This window comes from Carettochelys insculpta, chromosome 1 (assembly GCF_033958435.1).
Source record: "Carettochelys insculpta isolate YL-2023 chromosome 1, ASM3395843v1, whole genome shotgun sequence".
NCBI lineage: Eukaryota > Metazoa > Chordata > Testudines > Carettochelyidae > Carettochelys > Carettochelys insculpta.
Window position 1 is genome coordinate 200,640,568 of NC_134137.1, and position 21,636 is coordinate 200,662,203.

Genomic DNA, 21,636 nt, shown 5'->3' on the forward strand with positions numbered 1-21,636 from the left:
ATAGTGATGTGCAGTTGTATAGCAGAACAATTACTAATATCCTTTAGTTATTTGTATTCATTATATTCTTTTATTTACTTATATTTTTCTGTAACCTGTTGTTTAAAAGAATATGGACACCCCAGAATGGAGACGATATATAGTTTTAGGGTGTTGGATTTTTGCATGATTTTGCTGTTATCTACTGAATGGCAGATCGTATATATTAATATTGCATGAGCTGAATTTTCAGGAACTAACTGGGTGTGTGGATTGCTTTAAATCCTTCTTTCGGAGCCAGAGAGGGTACATGGGAAGGGAAGATCAGGAGGTTGCAGGAGCCTCAGAAGGCATGGTAAAAAGCGTCTTTGTTCTATATATGGTGCATTTTGGCTGGTCTGTTGCAGAAAAGAATGTGCTGAAGAGCAAAACTACACTGAAACCTCTACTAAGAGCAGATTCAGTGGAGTCAAGAGAAGAAGTAAGAAACAGGGCTGGATAGAACTTTTGTTAGAATAGTCAAATGTTCACATCACTGGTTGAATCCCCTCATTCTCACAAGCTGCATCTCTGGCCATGCCTGAATCCACTGATGGTTCCTTCCCACATAAGAATTTTTTTCTGTGTAGCTACAGAGCTAAGTAATGCGAATAGATACATTATAATCTAGATGCCTCCTAAATTGATGCAGAGTAACAGATATTCTTCTCGTCAATTGTTTTAGTTGATTTGGCTATATCAGTCAGAAACAAATTTGGTTCAAGAGTGAAGGAGCTATATTCATCATCCAAAAAAAGCAAAGAAAACCATTATTTTACATTTCCTCCTTTGTTCTACACCATCCTTTCCTTTTAACTGTATGATACAACATATGCATTTTTAGAAGAAAATCTCAAATTGCTTAAAAATACAAATGCATTCTAAAGAAGTGGGTAATACCCATTAAAGTGTATTACATAATAAATGTATTAGTATTTAAGGTGCTATGGGACTGCTTGTTTTTCATGAAGTTAATCTAACACAGCTACCCATCTGAAACTCTAATACGCATATTACACATATTTTACAGAGGTGGAAACTGAGATACACCCTGTGTCTAAATGTGCCCCTTCCTTTTGAAAGGGGCATGTTAACGACTGGGTTCGAAAGATGCTAATGAGGTGCTGCAATGAATATTTCAGAAGGTCCTGTCTCCACGGGCAGCACGCGATTCGAAAGCCGCACTTTTGAATCGCCGCGGCTACCATTATTCTAATGAGGCACTGCATATTCATTGCAGCTCCTCATTAGCATCTTTTGAACCCACTTATTAACATGTCCCTTTCGAAAGGAAGGGGCATGTGTAGACCCAGCCACAGCGTGATTCTGATTCCTATTGACTGAAAAGTGAGTTTTGATTCCTATTGACTGAAAAGTGCCAAGGTCCTATGGTGTTGGCAGCCAGGCCAAAGGCAAAACATGTGGGGAGAAATAAAAGAAGAAAAACAGCCTGTACAGTTTTAATTGTGTATGTTGCATAAAAGCTATTAGGACATAGGAATAGATTTTATCAAGTATTGTGAAACTGACTCTTGTAAATAAAAGACTTTAGGAAAACAACCCTCCCAAACAGTAGCATTAGCCAAAACTGCAAATTGCTTTCTGCTAACTAATGGAAAAATATTTATTAAGCTCATGAGCAAAATACATTAATCAAATTATGTTGTAGCTATAGGTATGATTAAAAAAAGGAGAGGCTATGTGAAGCAAATAAGAATATAAACAATAGTGAATAAATTTAGTATATTTAGTATGTTTTATTTTCATGCTAAAACTCTGGTATAGTTAGGTTTCTGACCATTGTATGACCCCTGCTCTCTGTGCAGGAAAAGAATACAACAATACTTGAGATATACTCAATCTGCGAGCCATTAGGTATATTTCTGTTTGGGTGCTACGTATCTTTTGTCTTCTTATGGAGCTAGATATGAGAGAGTTTGTAAATAATACATATAATAATTATGTGACATATTGGGCTTGTCTACACTACCTCCCTATTTCGAAGGGAGGATGGTAATTAGGGTGTTCGGAGTTTATTAATGAAGTGCTGTGCTGCATATGCAGCACTTCATTAAGCAAATTCCTCATCACAGCAACTTGGAAGTGTTAATCTTCAAACTGCTGGCTTGCGTCTAGCCGCAGCTCACCTGCTGGTACTTCGAAGTGCCCAGGGTACAGTGAAGTCCCTTTACTTTTTTGAGGAGTAAAGGGACTTTGAAGTACCCCGGGCACTTCAGAGTACCGGTAGGTGAGCCACGGCTGGATGCGAGCTGGCACTTCGAAGTCGCCGCTGGGAGCAGGTGGGGGATTTGCTTAATGAAGTGCTGCATATGCAGCGCAGCACTTCATTAATAAACTCCCAACACCTTACCTACCATCCTTCCTTTGAAGCAGGGAGGTAGTGAAGACACAGCCACTGTATTATAACTGTGAATTGGATTAATATTAAGTTCTTCTAAAATGCTTTTTTATTGTCAGCTGTTTAACCAGGGAATAATGTGTAGTGTTGTAATATTCGTATGAAGTATAGACATGTTGTAGAGCACAGGAACAAACATATCATTATTAGGCTGGATCTACATGGTGCAAATTTCCCAACAGATCCATGCTAATCTGCAGCCTTGAAGTTGCAACTGGCTGTTCATAAGCCTGATTCCACAGCTCATTAGAAGAGCCACGCAAGAGCTGGGTCTCAGCAGGGGTGGGTGCTGGCAGTAAAGAGGCCATGTGGATGTGCCCCTGCTGGTAAAAAGTCTCTCTGTCGCTCTGTTGCCAGACCATTGTGCCTGAATTTTTTAATACATAATTGCATATGTATGAAAATTGTATGAATTTTCATACAAAATAGATTTTTTTTTCAGGCATAAGGGTCTGGTGACTCTCCATTTAGGAAGAAGGTAAGTTAGGGAAATGACATTCCTTCTGTATCACTTCCAGTGTGTACTTGGATAGAATAATAACAGAGAGTAAGCCGTGCTAGTCTATACACTATCAAAACAAAAAGCAGTCAAGTAGCACTTTAAAGACTAGCAAAATAGTTTATTAGGTGAGCTTTCGTGGGACAGACCCAATAAGTGAGACACTTTTTTTTTTTTTAAATGTGAATGGGATGAACTAAGGCAAGTGACCAGAAAGAAGCTCTGCAAAGACACAAGATAAAGAGAGAGTAAACTTCAGGGACACAAACTTTAGTGTGCAAGGTTTAGCTAGAACAGAGAACACAATTAGTAAATAATTATTTTAAGCTCTGATTTAGAATACATACTAAATATAATTTTTTGCTGTAAGTACTTTCTTGGAAAGAATGATTTTAAATAAACTCAGCTGTTGATATAAAAATCTTGGACACACTATAAAAGGACATTTCAGGAGACAAATTGTTGGATGATGTTTATATAACAGAATAATTTCCCACCATCTTGCCATTTATCATATAATGAAGAGGCCATCAATATGTCTGATTACTATGGCATAGGGAAAGACATGTCATGAGATTTACTAAATGAATTATAGAAGTAGCACAGATAGTAAACTACGTAGAAAGGCTGTCTCTAGAGTAACCATTTTCAGCAGATTTTCACTCTTCAGTCAGGTGTCCTTTAATGTGATTTTCTTTATTTTTTGTTTATTTATGTTTTTAAGAAGGCATGAAAACTTTATATGGTCTTCTGGGATGTACTTACATACCCTGTGTTAGTCTTAATATTGAGCTTCTTTAGTATGGATATGCCTGAGTTGTCACTAAACCACTAGTTTCCTTGCTTTGTTATTTTCTTTTGTTTTATTTTTATACTTCTGTTGCTGATTTTTGTTTTGATCTGTGTAACTTGAATATATTCTTACTTTTATTTGACATTGCTTCATTTTTCAGTTTAATTGTAAAGTTATTTAAATATGTGTACCATAAAAATAACTGCAGTTAAATAAGGTGAGTGTCAATTGTAATGTAGCTGGGTCCACTGATATTCTGAGAGATGGCTGTGTTAATCTGAACATTTTTTAAAATTTATATTTGAGAAAGTTTTACACAAGCATTGTATTCTGGTGTATCTCATCAGAGGGTGCAGCTTTATATATAGAGGGTGCAGCTATATATATATATATATATATATATATATATATATATATATACACACACTACCTGAGTGTTGCTATTACTTTATTTTTTCACTAGTACTTCTGTTTCTTTTGCTACTGGAATTGTGGAACAGGTACAGCTTGATCTTTCATTGTACAGTGAATGGAACTTCATTTGTGTCCTCCTTGCTATAGAAAAGGGTTTCCGAAACTTTATATAGCTGGGAATCTTTTTTTTTCGGAAGCTTTTTTGCTGCCCAAAAATATAAACACATATAAAAATGAAAAATGAATAAATGTTCACTGTTTACTATTTATTCACTATAATAATAGTACATAGTGATAATTTGTATATTTTCTAAGGACCGGTATTTTTTTCCAAGGACCAGCACTGGGCTGCAGACCACACTTTGGGAAATGCTGCTATAGAATATCAACAAGTTTAGTGTGAATAGTTCTCTATTTTATAAACATTCACATGTCTTTTCATTTTAATGTCCAATTTTTGCTTTTGCATTTTTCTTGTCATGAGATATAAATTGATTCTAAAAATAATAAAAAATGTAAAAAGATCTTTTAAAAATAATGTATTGCAACATTATTTTATAATTGAGATGTTACATTTGAAACAAAATATAATCTGCAGTATATGAACCTCTGAATAACCTAGAATATTATGTGTGGCAGAATGAAATAGAACTGCATTGAATCATGGAGCCTGTGTTGAGTTGAAAATTTAGCACTGTGGTTGCCCTAGTTTAGACTTGACCAGGGCACTCTGTTTTGCTGCCTTCCACAAAACTGATGTGCTTTCAACTTCTTATGGCTGGACCATTACGGAGAGATGTCAAGAACAGTTTGTGCAGGCATAGTCTTTCAGTGACACTTGAATGCTTATCTTTCTCAATGGAACAATAGACTTTCCTCATAGGGGTCCACTGAGGGGAAGGAAGCAAGCATAATCAATTGATATGAAACGTCAAAGTCTGGAGTGGGAGTTTGAGCACATGGATGAAATACTGGGATCCTATTTAAGAGCGTAGTTCCACTTTATGTGTGGAAGATTATTATTATTATTATTGCCGTTGTTATTATTGTTGTTGTTATTATTATTATTACATACGCTTTTGGGGGAGAGAGGACAAGAGGCAATCTGCAATACCTGCAGAAATGTGGACTCAAAAGGAGGAGTGAGCTCAGTCTTAAAGGGCACATTTTAGGATTTTTTTTTTCCAAAGTGCATAGGTCTCAGATGCTTTGAGTAAAGCCAATGCAATTAAGAAATTCCCTTGCTGACGGTGACTGTGTCTACACTTACTTGAATATCGACGGCTGCTACTCAATTTTAGGTACATCAATTGTGTACCAAAAATTGATTTTGCAGCCGTTGATATTTGTCCCTGTCCCAATTGCAGAATGCTGATGAGAGCCTTCCTCCCATTGGCATTCCTTATTCCTTGCGGCTTGCAAGGAGTTCTGGGGTTGACATTGACCCCGGAACGCAGCATTTTGTGAACACCTGGAATATCCAACCTAAGCGTTTAATCTTCCGTTGCAAGTGTAGACCCAGCCCATTTTTCCTTCACTCCTGCCGTAATTTTTCTGAAGGTTTAAACTAGAAAGCATTGAGTGTTCATAACCAAGAAGAAGCTCTGATGGACTGTGTATAAGTGATTCTGTAAGCAGGGTAGGGGCAATAAGAGGAAAGCTGGGGAGTCACAGGGCTGTGTATAGCTCCACGGTGTCTGTTATGGGATATAAAATGCAGAGCACACTAAAGTGTTGGCCTGAAACTGCCCCATGGAGACCCTGTTACAGCAAACTAAAAGATAACTAGAGCTGTCTCATCAGGTGGATACCAGGTGACTGAGTGTAACAAGGGTTTGCAGTCAGTGGGGCTTTCACAGTTAAGACATGCATGTGTTGGTTGCAGGGGGACTCAGTCTGTAATATTTGGTAATCTGTTCGATATGGGAAATTGGTAAATTTTAAAAGTGGTAAGTGGAGAAGTAAAACTGTCAGGTTTTCTGGCTATTCAGCAGGTACATGGGGGAGGCTGACAGCTGGCAATGTTAGTTGCCAGTCAGAAGGGCGGGAGTGTTTTAGAATGGAGTGAGACTAAAGAAAAGAGTATTGTCTTATGTTTAGTGATGGAAGAAAGGCTTGAGGTGAGCAACAGAGCTGAGCTGCAAGTAAGAGCGGAAAATTATTGATCTAGTAAATGTTAGCTACAGACATAATAATTTGACAGATGAGGGTGAGACTAGACAGAAGTGCACTGTTGAGTATGCCTGTGGCTGCTCCTCAGTTTGAATGTGTGTTCTGTCTGTTAATGCTCTCTTGTAATTGTTACCAATTTCTGTAAGTTTTTGAACGATCTGCTGCTGTATGAGGCTCACAACAATATGCAAAGTTCAGTTTTTCTGGGAGCTCTGCTTCACCCTCCAGCAAATACTGTAGCCTACTTTAGGGTGCACTGAACTTGAAACTTTAATGATAGTTCTAGAATGTCTACAGACTGCTGTTAACCGTCTGGTAACTGAAAGTGTGTACAAGGTCACTTCAGGCAGAGTTGGGAATAGAGCCAAGTTTCTTCCACTATGCCTTTCAGAAAGATTATGACAGATGCTTCTTAATCCACACTAACAAAGTGTGGCTATTTTTCACCCTCTAACCACTAGACTACATGTAGTATGACGGCTAATATTCTATGTTAAGAAACCAGTTTTTTCGTCTCAAGCTGTTGAAGCTCAAGCCTTTACTTTGTAGGATTACTCATGCCCCAAAAGGGGTGGTGTTACATTTAGCTATTCAATATATAATCACTATGTGACCATCTGCGCCTGGTGTCAGGAAGGCAAACCAATAAACCTTATACAGCTCACAAATTCCTGTTTAACCATCTGGAGAGGTGTGTTGTCTCCCCATGTGGACTGAATTACACAGATGATAATAGCATGGTTTTTCTTCTGCCATTTGCTCATATGGCTGAAGTGAAGGGTGTCTGTGCTATCAGTCTGACAGCTTTGGGATTAAATGCTATTGGTGATTCTTGTGGTTGTTGAAAACTGTATTTGTATATATGTTAAGCTTTAGTGCATGTATCCTCGTGTATTTGTTGGGATGGTTTTATATAGTATAATACTCTGTTTCCTAGAACTGAATTGAAATGGATTTTTATTATTGGTGAATGTGAGCTTTCCCTTATAATAATAGAGTATGACAAACATAGGATATGGTTGCAAATGGAAGCCATGTTGCTGAGACTTTTGCATTTGTGTCCACAGAGTGGAAGACTGCCAGTCAAGGTTTTAAAGAGCTCAGAACTGTATTTGATGATCTTGTCTTTCTGGAAAGCAAGCTTCTTTCTTAGAAGATATAACATAAGCACTTATTGGAGACTGGATGCCTCAGGACATTTCTAATGAGCTATACAGTCAGTTTCAGTTCTAGGTCACCAGTTTGAATCCTGTACCAATCATCAGACATTAGGGAGTTCTTGCCATCTAATGAATTTGACAGTTTTTTCTAAAGATTAATTTGAGTCCCAGTCCAGTGTCATAGACATGCCTCTCTAAGCTCTTCTGGGCAGGGAGTGTCTCTTTTGTGCTTATCACAAGGTAACCCCAATCTGCGTTGGGTCTTTTAGTAAGACCTCTTGTGTCAGGGACCAAAATCAACTTCTTATAGTTTGAATATAATAGTTTTCTCTAGGAATGTAAAATCCCATTTAATTAGTTGCCTGGTTAAATGTTAGGTTTAACTGGTTAACCAATTAAATAGTGAGGGGGGCAGTTGGAGTGCTTCTACCTGCGGTGCACTAGGACTGCAACTGCTGCAGTATGGCTGGAGCATCCTTACCCATGGCAATGCCATAGAGTGGGGGTGCATCAGCACTTCCAGAGGAGCCCCCATCTGCAGCAGCCTGGCTTGGGAGCGTGCACACAGGGTGCGTCAGCCAAGTCAGAGCAGCCCCTGTCCCTAGTGCCCTCATAGCATTGTTCCAGTCCATCCAGACCAGCCTCCGTCCATGGCTGGGCGGGGGGGGGGGGTTGGGGACGGGCCGACTCCAGTCCAGCTGCCATGCATGGGGATTTCTCCAGGCTGGCTGAAGTGCACCTGTCTGTGGCACAGTCAGAGCTGTCATGGATGGGGGCTGCTCCCATCAGGCTGGAGCACTCTTGCCTGTGGCACTCCCAGGGCAAGCCACTGAGGATTGGGGATGCTCTGGATGTACTGGCGTGCCCCCCACCTGCAGCCAGCCCTGTCATGGTCTCATTCAGCTTATGTATCATTTCTTGGTTTGCCTACAATAAATGTTCCTGCACTTTTTTCCACCCCAAGTCCTCCTTCCTGCACTTTTCTCGGGAACATTTCTAATGCTCAACTTTTGTCCATTGGCCTGCACAGCCATCTGTAGTGAGCAAATGGTGTTGCAAAGATTATGTTCTGGCAGATGTCATTATCAGCAGACAGTGGCGTCTTTTCAATTCCTGGTTCCATAATTTTGGGTCCATGCAGGGGTGTATTAGGTTCACTGGCCAGGGATGTGGGAAGTCTTCCTGCCCTCCTTGAAGTGTATAATTTGCCTGACAGCCATCACTAAGCTGTTTACCACGTCTTTACAGATGCTGTGATAGCCCTGACATTTTTCAGGCTCCTTGTGTACTGATTTAAATGGCAGCAATAGATTTCACACGTTTCACTTCCAGTTACAGCTTTCCTATGTGGCACATGTCCCCTTTGAAAATACCCCTACCAGCATTTAATATTGTGTCTGTTGTTCATGGGATCTCCCCCATTTTGCTTCTTGCACTTCTTGCACTTATATAATTCTAGTGATGCAACCTGATCAGATGCATGTCTTGTAGGCCTGTAATCCTCAGAAGGGGTGTGGGTGTTGGCCAGCCATCATTACAAACTTCATTAAGTTTAACTTTATTAAGCTTTGTGTGCCATTCTGCCAATGTAGCTGAATTGCTTCCAGCCTGTCTCCCCACATTTCCTGTTTCTTTGCTGTCACCTCAGTAACACCTCCTCCTGGGAATATGTGCTCTCCAATTCCAGCACCACTGATCATGACCTATTCTAGCTGGAGCCATTTGGGTAAGTGGGGTTAACCAGAGATTGCAGAAAGAATAAAGGAGGAGACCAAGCACTGAAACAATGTCTTGTATTTCTAGTGTATTTATGGGTGCATCTACACTAGCCAGCTACTTCGAAATAGCCAGCACAACATCGAAATAGCACACATCACATCTGCACGCGCCATGTGCTATTTCGACGTTGAAATCGATGTTAGGCAGTGAGATGATGGGAATAGCGCCCTGCTTTGACGTTCAACAGCTGCGTCTACACGTGCACGCTACTTCGAAGTAGCGGCACCAACTTCGAAATAGCGCCCGTTGCGTCTACACGCGTCGGGCGCTATTTCGAAGTTAACTTCGACGTTAGGCGGCGAGACGTCGAAGTCGCTAACCTCATGAGGAGATAGGAATAGCGCCCTACTTCGACGTTCAACGTCGAAGTAGGGACCGTGTAGACGATCCGCGTCCCGCAACGTCGAAATTGCTGGGTCCTCCATGGCGGCCATCAGCTGGGGGGTTGAGAGATGCTCTCCCTCCAGCCCCTGCGGGGCTCTATGGTCACCGTGGGCAGCAGCCCTTAGCCCAGGGCTTCTGGCTGCTTCTGCGGCAGCTGGGGATCTATGCTGCAGGCACAGGGTCTGCAACCAGTTGTCAGCTCTGTGTATCTTGTGTTGTTTAGTGCAACTGTGTCTGGGAGGGGCCCTTTAAGGGAGCGGCTTGCTGTTGAGTCCGCCCTGTGACCCTGTCTGCAGCTGTGCCTGGCATCCCTATTTCGATGTGTGCTACTTTGACGTGTAGACGTTCCCTTGCTGCGCCTATTTCGATGTTGGGCTGAGCAACGTCGAAGTTGAACATCGACGTTGCCGGCCCTGGAGGACGTGTAGACGTTATTCATCGAAATAGACTATTTCGATGTCGCAACATCGAAATAAGCTATTTCGATGTTGGCTGCACGTGTAGACGTAGCCAACATCTAAGTAGGGCGTGTGTAGATGATCCGCGTCCTGCTACATTGAAATAGCAGGGTCCTCCATGGCGGCCGTCAGCTGAGGGGTTGAGAGGGGTCCAGCCCTTGCAGGGCTCTATGGTTGCTACATGCAGCAGCCCTCAGCCCGGGGCTTCTGGCTGCTGCTGCTGCTGCTGCTGCTGCTGCTGCTGCAGCTGGGGGTCCATGCTGCTTGCACAGGGTCTGCAACCGGTTGTTGGCTCTGTGGATCTTGTGCTGTGCAGGACAAGTGTGTCTGTGTGGGGCCCTTTAAGGGAGTGGTTTGGGGCTTTGCTGGCCCCTTATTTCGACAGGGAGCGCTTGTGTGTGTGGACACTCCACATTTCCTTCCGGGGTGGCTCCTTTCGATGTTCCCCATCGCTACTTTGACGTGGAATGTCGACGGCACCAGCCCTGGAGGACATGTAGAGGTTACGCCTCGAAGTAGCCTATTTCGATGTCCTTACTTTGAAATAGGCTATTTTGACGTAATGTCCTAGTGTAGACGTAGCCAATGTGTTGTTACTGGGTGGAATACAGTGTACATGGTGCATAGCCAGCACAGAGAACAAAGTCCCCATGCTTAAGGGCCTGTACAGTTGATTGGGAGGCTGAAATGATCACAGTAAAGAGAGGTGATAAACAATGTCTCTATTTTGCTGTTTTCCCATTGACTACTCCTTATATTCACAAACTCTGTCATATGGAACTCAGTTACATTGGCTACGTCTACATGTGAAGCCTACATCGAAGTAGCCTATTTCGATGTGGCGACATCGAAATAGGCTATTTCGATGAATAACGTCTACACGTCCTCCAGGGCTGGCAACGTTGATGTTCAACATCGACGTTGTGCAGCACCACATCGAAATAGGCGCTGCGAGGGAACGTCTACACGCCACAGTAGCACACATCGAAATAAGGGTGCCAGGCACAGCTGCAGACAGGGTCACAGGGCGGACTCAACAGCCAGCCGCTCCCTTAAAGGGCCCCTCCCAGACACACTTGCACTAAACAGCACAAGATACACAGAGCCGACAACGAGTTGCAGACCCTGTGCATGCAGCATGAATCCCCCGCTGCAGCAGCAGCAGCCAGAAGCCCTGGGCTAAGGGCTGCTGCCCACGGTGACCATAGAGCCCTGCAGGGGCTGGAGAGACAGCGTCTCTCAACCCCCCAGCTGATGGCTGCCATGGAGGACCCCACAATTTCGACGTTGCGGGACACAGATCGTCTACACGGTCCCTACTTCGACATTGAACGTCGAAGTAGGGCGCTATTCCGATCCCCTCATGAGGTTAGCGACTTCGACGTCTCGCCGCCTAACGTCGAAGTTAACTTCGAAATAGCGCCTGAAGCGTGTAGCCGTGACGGGCGCTATTTCGAAGTTAGTGCCGCTACTTCGAAGTAGCGTGCACATGTACACACAGCTATTATGGTCTGAATTTTCAATCCTTTAAATTGGTTAATGGCGGATGATGTTTCTCTAAATAGCTTGAAAGGGATTGATATAAGGCCACTACTGTGGAAGCAGTAGCAGCTGGAGGCCTGGCCGCTTTAGATTGCTGCTGGAGATGTCAATCCCCCTGTGTAAGGCTACCTCTTCTCAGGAGATATTATAGCAAACAGGAGCAATTATATGTTTGTCCACTTGCTTTTAACAGGGTCCTTAACAAAAGATAGATTGCTAGATTTTCCAAAATGCTTAGCTATTTGGTGTGAGTGCATTCAAAACAGACTGACTCTTAGATATAGCCATGCATTTTCTGTGCATGCATTTACATTTCTGCATAACCACATAAGAGCACTCACTTTTGAAAATATTTTATTTATATTTATTTTGTTAGCATTTGTTTTTTAGATAGTGTGCTTTCATAACACATTCTCTTGAACAGTTTTAATCAGTAAATAATGATTGCACAGCTCTAATACATGCCTTTCATGGGAGAGAGGGAATGTATTTAGGATTTTTTCAGATTTTGTAAGGTTGATTAATCTCAAAAGTGTTATAGCAGGTTAGGCTGGCTTGGGTTTCAGTCTGAAACTTTCTAATTTTTGTTAGTATATTGTTAGGTTTTCTTAGATAATCTTTTGTAATATTTTGAAATGCAATGGCAGTTCAGTAAATTATACACTGAATAAATTTTGCTCTCAGATGCCCATTTTTAACTGTCATTTGATTAGGCAAGTGGGTGTGCTCTCTGTATTTAAGTGTATAATTTGACCAGAAGTATTAATTAAAAATCAGAGGATGTGATCCTGACATTGCACCCTATATGGGTCCAAGTCTACACCTGCATTGTTCCAGTTGCAGGATGGCAGCCTTAATACTTAATTAATTGTTAGCTAGTAATTCTGGTAGCAGTATATGTCAAATTATTCTAGCATAAGTAGATCCACTAATAGTATATGTTAGTAAATACATCTGTCAATGAATATGTCTATTGATATAGCAATGTATAACTTCATTCCCAGACCAAAAAAAAAAAAAAACCACCTCATTAGGATAGCTACTCTCAGATTTAACACTATGGCTACGTCTACATGTGAAGCCATGAATAACGTCTACACGTCCTCCAGGGCTGGCAACGTCGATGTTCAACATCGACGTTGCGCAGCACCACATCGAAATAGGCGCTGCAAGGGAACGTCTACACGCCACAGTAGCACACATCGAAATAAGGGTGCCAGGCACAGCTGCAGACAGGGTCACAGGGCGGACTCAACAGCCAGCTGCTCCCTTAAAGGGCCCCTCCCAGACACACTTGCACTAAACAGCACAAGATACACAGAGCCGACAACGAGTTGCAGACCCTGTGCATGCAGCATGAATCCCCCACTGCAGCAGCAGCAGCCAGAAGCCCTGGGCTAAGGGCTGCTGCCCACGGTGACCATAGAGCCCCGCAGGGGCTGGAGAGAGAGCGTCTCTCAACCCCTCAGCTGATGGCCGCCATGGAGGACCCGGCAATTTCGACGTTGCGGGACGCGGATCGTCTACACGGTCCCTACTTCAACATTGAACGTCGAAGTAGGGCGCTATTCCGATCCCCTCATGAGGTTAGCGACTTCGACGTCTCGCTGCCTAACGTCGAAGTTAACTTCGAAATAGCGCCCGACACGTGTAGCCGCGACGGGCGCTATTTCGAAGTTAGTGCCGCTACTTCGAAGTAGCGTGCACGTGTAGACACAGCTTATGACTCATTTACAGGAATGTTTCAGTTATCATTAAAACTAGCATTAGTAAATCTCAGAAATTTAGAGTATATATGTGAATTTCATTTAAGTTAAAAATTAGGTACAGAAATGAACTTGTGTGGTATACAGTCAGTATTAACTCTGCCTTGTTATGGCACCATGTAATTCTCATATGGCTATGCTTGTACCATTTGAGTACATATTCTCCCAGATAAGATAACACTGAGTTTTAAAGACATATTACAATTTTTCTTTTCCCTCTTGACTTAACTTCAGAATTTAGAGTCCTTAGCTCTGAAACTTACTGATACATTTTCTCATCCTTTGCTCCATCTTACAACACTTTTGTCTGAGACTTTCCAATAGGAAATTTAAGTGGCTAAGCCTTCAGGGAAGATGATAGCCTGAATTCTGTCAGGAGATGGAAAGGAACAATGTGAGGAGTGGCAGCCATTCTTGTTAAGAACAGCCTCTGGCTTTAGTGCCTTTGAAACCTATAGAAGATGGAAGCCATTTTCAGCATAAGGCAACTCTTTATGGAATTCGTAAAAGATTATTATTACATCTTCGACGGAAAAAGTTTCAGTTAAAAAGAACAGCAGCAAAAGTTACCATTAATCTTTTTTTAAAACTGTCATATTTAGCTTATGTACAGAATATCAGTGAGTTGGAAACTCTGTGGAAGATTTGAAGAGACTGTTATTCCATTATTAAGTTCAGTATAAGGACAAATACAGTTTGGTGGAGAGTGCTAAGTTTCTTAAAGGACACATTTTAAATTATTCACTCATATAATATACAACTTTACTTGTAAATGATCAGATAATTCATTCTGTACTGAGAGTAAGGGAGGATAGGCATTATTGTTCATGCATAAGAGGCTAAATCCCTTTTTGAAACGCAAAACTCAGCTTACCACAATGGATGCCTCCCTAATTAATTTTTCAGTAAGAAGTATAATAGTTCTGTATGTAGAGAGATTTCTCTCAGTGCCCTTCTTTTTTATTAGGAATTTCAAATACTTCATAAAAATGCCCATTGTGGTTTGTGGTGAGAAACTATTTGCAGGACATCAGTTTTTCAGTGTTCGTGAGTGAAATATGACACATTGGCTATGGCTACACTAACCTCAGAACTTTGAAAGGGGCATGATAATGAACCTAATCAAAAGATGCTAATGAGGCACTTCAATCAATATGCAGCACCTCATTAGCATAATGGCAGCTGCAGCACATTGAAAGTGTCGCTTTCGATCACACGTGGCTCGTCTACATGGGGTCCTTTTCAAAAGGACCCCCCATGCTTTGAAATCTCCTTATTCCTATTTGGTTATGTGGGGATTTCGAAGTGTGCAGGGTCCTTACAGAAAGTACTCTGTGTAGACGAGCCACACACGATTGAAAGCAGCACTTTCAAAGTGCTGCAGCTGCCATTATGCTAATGAGGCACTGCATATTCATGAGAACATCTCATTAGCATCTTTTGATTAGGTTCATTATCATGCCCCTTTCAAAGTTCTGAGGCTAGTGTAGACATAACCATTGTAAGTCACAGTGAGGAATTTATTCTTATACAAATGGATTTTAAAAGGAATTATGCCTTTTTCAAGAGGGAAATGTGCCCTTAAGTTTGAGAGGATCTGTATATTTTAGCGAAGTGAACCTTTTATACATTTCAATAATGAGAATATTTTCTGTAGTGGCATTTAGTGTGTAAGTGTTAAGTCTTTCCCATTGCATCTCTTAAAAACACATTTTGAAATACAAAATTGAATTTAAAGCATTCCATAATGCGAGTCTCTTAACATCCAAGTACTAATAAGTAATAAGAAATTCCTGTGATAAGCTGTTTGACTTGTGCAAAGAAAGAAAATGTTTATTTCTGAACCTAATTAGATAGTACCAAATAAATTAGGAAACCGCTTCATGGGTAAGTGGTTATTATGGTAGTTATGGAGAGGTTAATATTTTTAATTGTATCTAAGAATGGACGTATAAATCTCTAGACATGCTTTCAAGTAACTTTATCTACTTGATTTCTACTGTACCTTTAGATTATTCTTTGAGTGCTTGTTCGCATCATTCGAAAAGGGTGGGGGGTGCCATAGGCACAATTGTCAGAAAGATTTCGCGAACAGCATCCTTTTAGAGCCCCTTAGAGTGGAGCCAGGATGGTTGTGTATATATGCCACTGCTATCCCATTGCCTGCTCAGTTCCTTCGTACCACCAGTGATGGTCAGTGGGCATACAAGTTCAACCTCCCTGGTCTGGCATCCTTGGGACCTGAGTGGTCCTGGATGAGGGATTTTGCTGTACCGGGCTGGGTAATTCTGCCTCCCCTGCTGGCTCAGCCTCTGCTCCTGGGCTCCCTGCCTGTGGCTTCCCAACCGACCCCCTGTTCCCCTCCCACAGGCTCTCCAGCTGCTAGCTCACAGCCCCTGCCACCCTTCCTCAGCCACTGTTTCTTGGGGCCATGTCTTTCCATGAAGTCTGGCCGTGGGTTACCAGGGCTGCATCTTCCCACCTGGACCCAGAGATGAGCCGCTGTGAGCCATGTCTGTCTGGACTGGGCTGCCAGCTCACCAACCCAGGCCCTGCTCCTTGGCTGATGCTGAGTCTCCTCCACACTCCCCCCACCCATTGCTGCCAGAACAGCTATGGCTGTCCTGTCCTTGGCTCCTGCCGCTGGTTTAGCTGGCTCCTCTTCCTCCCAGCCCGGGGGCACTCTTGTCCTGCAAGATGCATGGTCCTACCTGGATGATGGATGTTGCCAGATGAGAGAATGCCCAATTTGTGAGTTTAAACTTTTATCTGCTCTTGTTATGCAAGCATGTGCCCAGTCTTAGTTAGCATTGTTACCCATTCTGCTCTCTTCAGTGTGTTTCTTCATTACTCTCTTGCGCATGGTGGGGTCCCCTCCCCCACATTTCCTGCCCTTCACCACAGGGCCAGGGATTTAAATCCTGCATAAGCTGTGGGAAGTCCATGACCAGAGGGGAGCACATGATTCCTGTTTGAAATGCTTGGGAGAAAGACATCAGATGAGTGTTCTGGAATGGAAACTCCACAAAAGGGACTATTGCCTTAAGCTTTCCCTCAGCCTGCCTGCCACAGCAGTGGGGGCAGAGGGAGAGGGTTTCCTTTCCACCATGTCACCAACACCACTGTCCTGATATGGGTCCAAGCTTTCTTGCTGTCTCTCCTCTTCCATTATAAACTACCTGCTTCTCCCTCTTGTGAAGGGGGTAAGAAGGATTTGTTGTTGCCCTTTTCTTGCTCTCTTCCTCCTGTTCCCATGTTATTAAAGCTGCTTTTAATGTGACCATAATATAGGCAAGAAGGGAGAGCAAGTTATCCATCCAAACAGCTAAACAAATGTCTACAATCAAGGAGCCTGGGGAAGGGTAGGTGATATGCTAATATTGTCCTGTCCCATTAAGGACTGAAGCTGCTGTATTCTGGACAAGGTGGAGCATCTGCATTCACTTCAGCTTTCTGCCTCAGATCCAGCAAATTACAGTTATAGACTCTAGGGTGTAACAGATGTGCTACAGGAATACCCTTATCAGATGGGAAAGGACAATCTCTTTCCCAGGGAATGTGACATTTTGGGGCTCTTGAGAAGGAGATTTTACTTCTACAGTGTTTTCACGTACACATGATTAACTGTGTTTTGTGATAACAGAAAAGAACCATCTGGTATTTTCTCATACATTGTACCTCTCAGTACATCTATGAAGAAAGCTTAAGGTTAACTTGATTTCTCACAGGAATTGAAAATCAATTTTGCCATCCGTTAGTCATAATCCTATAAACTACATAGAGAAACTGCTCTACTCTCAAATTGTTTGAATTTGTTATGGGAATTAAATTCTGGTTTTCTGAAACTGAAAGGTTTTATATGATGACAAGACCTTTTTGTCAGTATTTACTTTAATAATGAGTAATCCTGAAATGCATTATTCCCAGGAATGGAAAGAGATTTTTTTTTAACTTAATGGGCCTGAGCCCATCACGGCACTTAAGAACATGCTTCACTTCAAGCATCTGAGTTGTCCTGTTGGCTACTTGTAAACATAAAAATAAGCAAGTGCTGAACTTTGATATGCTGAAAGGGAAGTCAGTGATGTCAATGGCTAGTTCACTTGAGGCTGTGATGATATCATGAATACATGGATAAATATAATTTTCTACACACAAAAATGCAGTCATTTACAGCACAGTGCTTCTTGTAACAATATCTGTTCAATAATATTTTTAAAGTATCAGTAATATAAGTTAAGGTAGTATATAATGACATTTTGAGACAATTGAAATGCACAGTGATTGGGCATGGTGGACAAAGATTAGCATACCCTGATCTCCAGCAACTTTTGGACTGACCTGACCAGAAATGGGTTTTCCTTTTAGATTGTATTTCTTTTCTTTGTGCTTTAAAAACAAACTATTTTAAAACAAAGGTATTAAACCACTTAATTTTCATTAATGTTTATTGGTCTCCTTTGGAAAAAAAATCTAAGTCTTAGTGTCATCATTGGATATTTTCTTTTCAAACATTGACATAGTACCATACACTGTGAGGTTCAAGAATTGTAACTATATGCAATTCAGTGAATTCAGGAGATCAGTCTTGTCCTATAATTTTGTTTGATCTGTGAGTTTAAATTAAGCAAATGTTACATTTTAATGCATCTTGCACAATTATTTAAAATGCATCAACTTTCATAGCCGTGTTAAAGGAGAATAAATTATCCAACCAAACAGCTAAACCAATGCCTACAGACTATTGTTCCAATATTTGTAAGTGTAGTGTTAATTAGATATCCTATGAAAATAAGTTCCTTAGATCTTCATTTCAGTTAATGGTTAAGGATATTTAGGTTGAACTTCGCTGGTCCAGCACTCTCAGGATTGGACCATGCTGAAGGAGAGAAATTGTTGGACCATGGGAGGTCAATATTGTCTAGTAGCATTACCAATGCTTCCACTGCTTACTGGGCTGGTAGAAGACATTTATGGGTAAATTACAGATAAATAACAGCAGAGAACACTGAGAGCCAGGACTGGTGGCAAGAAACAAACTTTATGAGACCACCGTAAACTTGGCTACACCCATGATAAGTTGTCGTCTGGTTAACTAATATTATGCTCGGCCACAAATGTTGCTGGATGAGAGAGTGCTCGACTAGAGAAGTTCAACCTCTGTCATCATTCCTCAAACATTCAATAATTTTACAGGCTATCAATGCTATTTATTTTACTTAGATTGTACTTGCTTTCTTAGTGTTATCTTCAGTGTGTCTTACTCTTACTGTTTTCTGGAAACATCACTGCAGTTAATTGTGAGATTACTGTCAATTGTAATGGTTACTATGTCACCTTTGTCTCTTTTTTGCCCTCATGTAGTTTAGGTTATTTTGGTCTTATGAACTGATGTGAGTTTGCTGTGGGATGGTTTAGTAATTAAGACATGGTTTGATTTCTTGTTCTGCCACATGATTCCCAGCAGCATACCCTATTACCCAGTATGATGGTGTTAACCTGTAGTTAAAGGAACAGTACCAATTTTAAAATGTGATTTGTTTAATACCAACATCATTAAAACGGAAAGACATAGTTAACAAGAAGACATATTTCTCTCTCCTTTGGTTTACATTTTTGACAGTATGTTGTATGTAGTAAGCCTCCATTGTTCCCCGTGCATATATAGGCTACGTCTATACTATGAGAGAAATTCAAGTTCATTAATACTGATTTTGTAACACTGGATTTTATAAATTCAAATTTGATTAGCCTCACCTCTCCACATGTTCCTCATGAAGTCAACTTATTGCTGCCACACTCAATTGGTAAATATCAACTGTTGCAGCAGTGCATTGTGGGAATCCATCCCTCACAGTTCCCTCATCCCCATAGTATTCTGGGTATATTCTCTGATATTTGACATCATCTTCCCACATTGTGTTGCACTCATTCCCCTCCCATGGTAAGCAAACATCTATTTTCCAGGTGGAAGGAAGAAAAAGTGGGGCATCAACAAAGATGGCAAAGTTAACAGAAATCTTTCTTCTGCAACTGAGAGTTATCAAGGATTTCATAAAAATCAGAAAGTGTGTGTCTTCTCATCTGGCCATCCACTGACTGTCGTCCCTCCCTTGATTGCATCTGATCCCTGAGAATAATACAGGGACAATGAAAAGCATGAAGAAAGAGTAGATGAAAAGATTTGCAAAAAAGAGAGCTTCTGAGGAAAGGGGTTTTGGGTTCCCAGTCCACTATACAGCTTTTGTGCACAGTCTGTGTTCTCAACTGGCCCTCCACCCACTGTCCCCTGCATGAAGGGATGCAAAGTTAGAAGAAAGAGGATAGAAAAGGCTAGGGAAAACAAAACAAAACAAAACAGAAAACTATTGTCTTTCCTCTTCAGTACACAGAAATTGCCAACACGGGGAAAATCTTAGCTGACAGGGGAAACTTTCCCCTGGTGGCAGCTAGCCTTCCAGGTCCTTGTTGGGGCATATGCCATGGGGGAGTGTTTCAGTGGGGGGCCAGTTGAAGTAGTTCCCCCATGTGGCAGCAAGCCTCCAAAAATCTTGGTCGCTAGTGGAGACTTCCCCCTTGAGGCTGCATGCCATTTTAGTCTCTAGTAGTGACAGGTATACCTGGTTTTTTATTTAATCCTCCTTGTGTCATTTTTTAATTTTTTTCTAGAGCTTTTTTCTTTAAGAATTTGCAAATTAAATCTGTTTAAGTCTAGCAAAGGTTTTCTTAATTTCTCAGTGTGGACAGGAAAACTGCTTCTGATTGTTCCTTTTGTGATCCAGTAGAGAAAACATTAAATTTATAATCAGGCCAATAAACTGGCAAAACTTGAATTTGACCTAGCCATGTGCCACCAGGCAGGGACATAGTGGAGATCAAGACCAATTTTACTTACTGCTATGCTATGCAACCGCCTCAGACTGAATCTTCAAGTGTGAGGAGAAGAGCAGACTGAAGGGCTACTACTTCCGTGCAAACAAGTACGCTGCAGGGGGACAGAATCTTTACTTCCCTGGTGCCTGGAAGTTAGCTGTTGCAGAGAATTAGTAATCAGTACCTGTAAAGAAGTAGTAATGCATGAATTTCGTCTGGTCCCCAGGAGTAAGGAGACAGCAGAAAAGGAATTTTCATTCTCTTTGACTATCTCATATCTGTAGATGTGTCTTTTCATAGTGTTTTAGTGTCATATATAATCCAGCAGTTTATCAGTTTATCAGTTACAGGTAGAACCATTCTGATGTCTTTAGCTGGACAAGCCATATGTGTGTATGGCAGTCTGAAAGCCTGTGGGCAACCTTGTTTCATTCGAAAAAGAAGACACAGCGAACTGGGGTTCAAGCTGTATCATGTACATGAGTACTAAACAGATGCGATATTGAGGCTTCTAAAAAACGTCTGACAGAGGTGCTTTACATTTTCTTATTTTCAGTTTCAGATTTTTAGAGCCTATAAAAAACAACCACATTCAAAGTCTCGAGGAATCCAATCTTTTTTTTATTTTTTTTTTGTTAATGCCTACACAGTGCACAACACAGTGTCAGTTGTACTTTGTTTTCCTTATTTGGACTATCTTGCAATAAAGCCTTGATCCAGCAGTTCACTGTGTGAGAGCACTGCTGCACCCACATAAGTCCCCTCTGAGTTCAGTGGCGTGTTGTGTGGGCACAAAATATTTGAGTCTTCATGCTGTTTCAGCCTTAGGCCTTTTACAGAGATTGCCAATAGGGATACCAAATAACACCAAATATAATGTTTTTGTGATAAGGACAGCTGTCTCTTAGGAACTGACTCACTTCACAAAGATATAGGTTTCAGATGGTAATGATTTTTAGTCTCTAACAGTCTCAGGTGGGTTGACTCTTGTTTCTTTTACCATCCCTTGAACGCCGACTCTCAGATCAGGTTTTTAATGAAGGTTTCCTGTGACTCAAGTTTACATTGTTGAGGGGAATGAGGCACAGGATGAACCCCTCTTGTTGGCACTCTCTCATCCAGTGACATCTGTAATACAGCATGATTTTCGTTAGCTAGATGAGCATGTAATGCTGCTAGACAAATTCACCATAGTCCATCAAATTCTCTTGTTCAGTACAGGCTGGATCCCAAGGATACCGGACCACAGAGGTTTGACCAAATTTCCAAATTGAGTGGCAATTCTTAAAACAAACAAACAAACAAAGCCACCAAAAAACAAAACAAAATCAAACAATAAAAACCCACCAAGCAGTTCTA

At 41.5% G+C, this 21,636-nt stretch overlaps 1 protein-coding gene across 2 annotated transcripts in view; it reads left to right on the top strand.

Moving 5' to 3' along the window:
• Positions 1 to 21,636, top strand: part of CADM2 (cell adhesion molecule 2) — a 1,036,826-nt gene that overhangs the window by 147,103 nt on the left and 868,087 nt on the right. The gene's annotated exons all lie outside the window — the stretch shown is intronic.